Here is a 6,000-nt window from a genome sequence, read left to right on the forward strand (position 1 = left end):
AACTGTAGCCACTGTGTGTACATTTCTTTAAACTATTTTACATGTATGTGTCTGCAGAGACAAAAGCATGCCTCCAGTGGATTAACTTTTTTTATTCTCGGTGTCCAAGCCTGTTTGAAACTGTGTGTGTGTGTGTTACAGATGATTGATCACTCCTCTGTGTTCTGTGTATCTGGACTCATTACAGGCTGCACACTAGGCTGATTTCAACATTTCACATACCTGAAATAAGCCTTTCTTCGGGTGTTGTAGTGGTTTATTAAAAACAGTATTCAGCAAACCTCATTATTATAGGTTCTGAATGGAGTGTTAAGTGAATTAAACAGTGCTGTGATAGTCTCTGCATGGGCTGAAGAGTGAGCGTTTGAGGGGCTAGCGGAGGAGCACAAAAGCCCTTAAGCACAATTACGGATATCAAAGTTGAAATTATTCGTATTAAAGGGAAATGCTAATCATAGATTTATTTAGAAAGAGTTAGCAGCAGCATGGAGATCTCATTACCAACACACACACTCTCACACAAACACGTGCACTGTCACTTCAAGACTTTTTATTCCCTGTCTCTCACTTTTTTCTTTCCTCCCGTCTTTTCAAAGAAATGTATTTTCAGAATCATTAATTCCACTACAATTATACCAGTGGTTTAATGTATATGTTGGTCATTATTCAGCGTCTCATATAATGAGGCAGACAGCGGAAGCAAGAAAAAAGGATGTGTTCTCTACTCCAAGTGTAGCGTCCTAATTAGCTCTGCCTTCAGTTAAAGACAATAGATGAGCAGGCCAGCTTTCCAGTGGCTCAATGTTGGTTTTTTTATACTGAGTGAAACCTGGAGCCACATTCCCTAAGTGCTATAACCAACAATGTTATGCTTAAGAATTAATGGCAGTAAAATAGTTCATGAGCCTGTTCTTTGTAAAAGCAAAGTAAGCAACAACAAAAGTATAAAGTCAAAACAGGAAAGCAAAGAAAAAGAAGTCAAACTGTATAACTTCATTTATGGAAAGCATGTCAGCATGTGTAAGGTACAGCTCAGTATTATATGTCATAACAACAGCAAAGACAATCAGACAGTTGTATATATGCAGCCTTTTAGCCAAAAGGTCATGATTAGTGTCTGAACTCATTGTTTGTTTATAGCCAGTAGAATTGTATAAATCTGTAAATAATTAAATTCTCTACAGTAGCTATATTATCCTAGTAACTGACCCTTGTTTTAATTTATAACATTCTACAACTGTAGTTATTTATCCCCTTGCCAGAGAAATTCGAGTAGATTGTAACCGCTTTCCATGTTTTCCATAAATCAGATTTCCATGTGTAAAAATATATAGTTCTTCTTTTATAGGTTAATATATGATTCTAAAGACATGGTGTCTATATCATAAACTGTGCTTAATGTCTAAGCTTGGCACATGAACTTCAGCAATTACAGTACCACTTTTCAGCACTCACTGCCATAGTGACAGTGGAAAGGCACAGAAAGCGTAGAGCTTGTCAGTGATACATTTTGCAGTGGTAGTGGAAATCCGTGATGGAAGCTCCATCAGAAACACTAGGATTCAGTCCTGTGATAGGCAGCGCTGTGTCACCCTCAGAGTCAATGAGCTCTAAAGCAAGCTGTTCACACAGGCCAGTTTATGATCCTTCATACCCTCCATAGCCCAGTGATAGCCAGCCACCGGCCACCAGCTACTGGCCACTAGGCCAAACACAATTGTTTTGAAAAATGGCAGCTGAGTGTGACTAAATCAGGTTTGCTTGGCAACAGGACGAGAGGCCTACTTCCACTGAAGTCCCTGGAGGAAGCAAAGAGAGTGAAAAAACAAACGAGTGAGGGAATGCATGGCCCAGAACACACACACACAAACAGGCGCTGGCATCTGATAGAGGAACATAACGCTGCCAAAGCTCTGTATTCACCACAATTAGCTCTGTCCTCAGACACTCTTCCTAAAGCCAGTGGTGCCAAGCCAAGTCCACACTTGTTTTAAAGACGCTCTCATGTCCTTTTTTCCAGCTCTGACATGACTTATGGCTGTCGAACCTAAAACTTTGTCCTCTTGTGGACAAAAAAGACAAGTATCACACAAATATATCTTCATTTTTGTTAGAGAAGAGGTCTAATAAGATTTATTAATGAAAACAAATGAAAACAGAACAAGATTTGTCTGTTGGTGTGTTTTCATGATATGAGGAGACTCAAAGTAAATATGTAAACTCATAGAAGCTGATACTTCAGAGTGAGGAGATCATAGTGGAACAACTAAGATGCAGAATTTCACAGTTGTGACAGACTTTTAGGAGGAAATTGAAGTGAAATACCCACAAATTCCATTTAGGCGAGGAAAGCAGCACCATTTAAATCCTTGTATCTGCACTGCAGGAGTTTGGGGTTCAATTTTAGAAAACATAATATAACATAATGACATAATTTAGTCTGGGAATTAGGGAAGACCTGCAGATACGCAGCAGTGAAATGAAGTCAAGGTGAGACACACAGCACTGTCCCAAATAAGAGCTGAAATGATCAATACTGAAGGACACACACACACACACACACACACACACACACATATACACAGCCAGCACTCACTGTAATTCCATGTAAATGAAGCAGGCTGAACTGCAGCTGACTCCTGTGTTGGAGCAGCAAGAGATAGAGCCAAGCCTATCCATCACCGTGATGTATGAAAGAGAGAGAGAGACAGATGGAGACAGACATTGAGAGGGAGAGAGACAGAGGCTTTTGACTTTTATCTTTTTTGCTCCTTTATGAAAACATGTCTACCAACCACTGATTAGAGTACTATGACACAGCAGGATAAAAAAAAGAAAAGCAGCCTGCCCTTTTCAGCTTTAGCCTCCGTCAAGCTGAAAAAAGTCCCATCTACAAACTGTATCCTCTGAAACATGTCAAGGTCACATACAAATACATAATATTCATAGTCAACCCTACATTGAGAAGACACAATAACTCAGGGTCCATCAGCTCCCTGTCAGCTCCTACATGGGCCATAGTACACACTACCCGTCACAGAAAACCAGTGCCACCTTCCCACAGACAGCAGAGAAAGTAAATACAGCACATGATGACAGTTAATAAAAGCATAATGCACAGCTGCAGGCATGTTACACCATACACCAGAATAAGGATCTGATTTAGACTTAAACATCTTTGCTGCAAGGGCCTCATGTAACACCTTCCACTTAGGAGATGGCCAGCACTTGCCCCCACCTCTGACCCTGCCCATTTCAAAGGCACCAATCCCTAGTCACCTTGTGCACCAATCCCTGCTCTTGCACAAGTAGATAAAGAACTTAAACAGGTACATATGATCCACCCTGTCAAGAACCTTGTGTTGGAAGTTGAAGTTGTCATACATGAAACATTCTGGTACAGAGCATGGCGAGTTGCAATGTATTCATGTCTCTGAATGTCCCTTCAGGCTATTTGCCATGCTCTTGGAAAAAATGCATTTTATAATCCACACAGAGATGTGCAACTGGCTGACAATTCTTCAAGTCTTAGATCCCTTTGGTTAAGTGGCAGTGTTAGGCCCACTCTTCAACAGCGAAGTGGCCACTCCCCTCTGGAGAGACACTCCAACACCACTATAGGCCACCACTTTTGTAAAATTCTCATTGCAGCCCATCTACCTCTGGAAAATACCCAGGAGACATCTGGTTAACTCCTGAAAAGTAAAACTAGTTTCCATTTTGATGTTTAGGCCAGGGACACTATCCAGCAGCATTTCATTTCTCTGCTGCACGGAGTCCCTCATCAGGTACTTCTAAGAGCCTCACTCTAACCTTCCAATACAGAGACTACCTATAACCTGAGGAAATGTTCATATAACACTGCTCCATATAGTTCACAGTCTGTTTCACACTTTCGCTCCCTTTCTCTCTGTCTCTTCTGTCTTTCTGTCACTCTCTTTCCTCTTTAGCCTTGGTTAATTAAGCAGCTCTGCTTCATTAACTGTCCTCCGCTGCCCTCTTCTGGTCACTCTGTCCTCATATTGGACTGTCACTATTCTCCATGAAGTAAATCTACTGTTTCCATTCAAGACTTTTTTCTTTAATAAATGGTATCTTGTGTCTTCATTTATATTCTCCTATAACAGCAACTGTCATTGTTTGATAAATTCCATTCATCATAGAAGTAGTTTTGTGGTCATTTGATTCATGGTACTTTGTAGGCTAGTTCAACTTCTTCATGATCTTTACTGGCACTAAATGGTGACCTGAGAAGAAATGACAGAGCTGACTATATTCTGCTGCTAACTTCATGTGTGGGACAGTGTCATTGTCAATGAACTGGCAGAGAAAAACATGCTGTGTCGTGTGGTCCAGAAAGAGAAGATACAGTGAGGTATGGGAAGTCTGAACCTAACGTGCTCATTATTTTTTGTCTCCCCTTACTTTCTTCTCCATCCTCAATCATCATCTCCATCACTCCATTCTTCTCCTTTCTCCAGATATTCGGCCTGACAGTCAGGCTGCTGGGTAGGAGGGCCCACCCTGCCAGAAGCCATCATGTCACACACACTGCCTGTTCACCTAAGTGGCCAGGGCCACTGCCACAGGAATCACAGATGTGGTCAGAGAAAGCACACACACACACAGGGAGCCGGGGTGGCAGGTCTGGAAGATTCTGGGTCAAGGCTGGGAGGTCTGATGAAAATGAGGTGGGACACCGATATTGGGCCTCTTCACCGCTCACTGGTCAGTACACCGCTGTGCTTGGGCGTGTGTTTATGTGCATGTGAGAGGATCAGGTCTGATCTGAACTGATTTTGTCATCTCTTGGTCCCCTCAGTACCATCTCCTGACAGGCCGTCACACCATAATCAGGAGAAAGACCAGGGAGATGGAGCTGGAGGTTCAAGGGAGAGTGAGAAGGGGGTCAAGGAGGAGAGAAAGTAGCAGGTTGAAGGGAGGGAAATCTATGGCCTGTTAAAAAACTCTGTAAATAGTGTTCAGAGTAGATGCTAAATGTTTATGGCATAAGACTTATCACATTTAAGGGTAAGCTGCCATCAATGGTAATATTAGTTCATGTAATAAAGGTAATAATAGCAGTAAAATATCTCTGTTTGTCTTCAACTTCTGCATTTACTGATACTACAGATGATTATTTTCTACCCATCAGCTAATTTTTTTTGTTGTTTTCCTGAGCTTGTTCAGTAATTTCATGACTTGAAACCAACTTGTCCACGTACACACAAGTGAAGCTGTATTTATGTAGCTCCAGTGCCATGGTGCAATTTTACATGAACATGCTCCTGTTAAGTTTTTTACTGTTGCTACTCTCATTCATGTCAGCTTTATTTTGCTGACACTATTCAGGGCAGGGAAACCAAAAACATCTTTCCAAATATAGTTCTTTATATGTTAGGTTACACTTTAAAAAAAATCCTTAAACCCACAACTGTAACAAAATTGTTTTTGTAGTTTGGCATCAATTGCTCATATATGGTCAATGAATTTCTTGAGAAAGTTTAAAGTGTTACATTTGGTGAAATAAACAGCACCATCTCCACCATCCATAAATCTATATTGAAACTGCTGTTAATATTGTTCACTTTTTAGGGTTATGACTCGTTGCAAACATGGCAATGACCTGAACACAACTTCTGAGACACTATGCTGATCTAACAGCTATCTGTAATTTAAACATATTCAACCCCAAATGTATCAATGTGGTAATTCAGAGTCAGCTTTCTGCATGAAAATGTGTGTACCTTTTTGTTGTAGGCCAAAATTAACTCATAGAGTGAATAAGACTAAAAAGAAAAAGATATTCTTTCTGAGCAGACATTTGTTAGAAAAGCACAAACCATGTTTTCCATGATATCCTTGATTGTCTGTGCAGCTGCTTCACCTTTCCTTTGGAAAACTGCCATCAGCTCGGAGAAGTGCTGATCCAGCTGTTGCAGGAACTTTGATCTTAGCCAAACACTTGTGATGCAAGCAAACTCTGCTTCCACCTACAAA

This window comes from Mastacembelus armatus, chromosome 22 (assembly GCF_900324485.2).
Source record: "Mastacembelus armatus chromosome 22, fMasArm1.2, whole genome shotgun sequence".
Taxonomy (NCBI): Eukaryota; Metazoa; Chordata; class Actinopteri; order Synbranchiformes; family Mastacembelidae; genus Mastacembelus; species Mastacembelus armatus.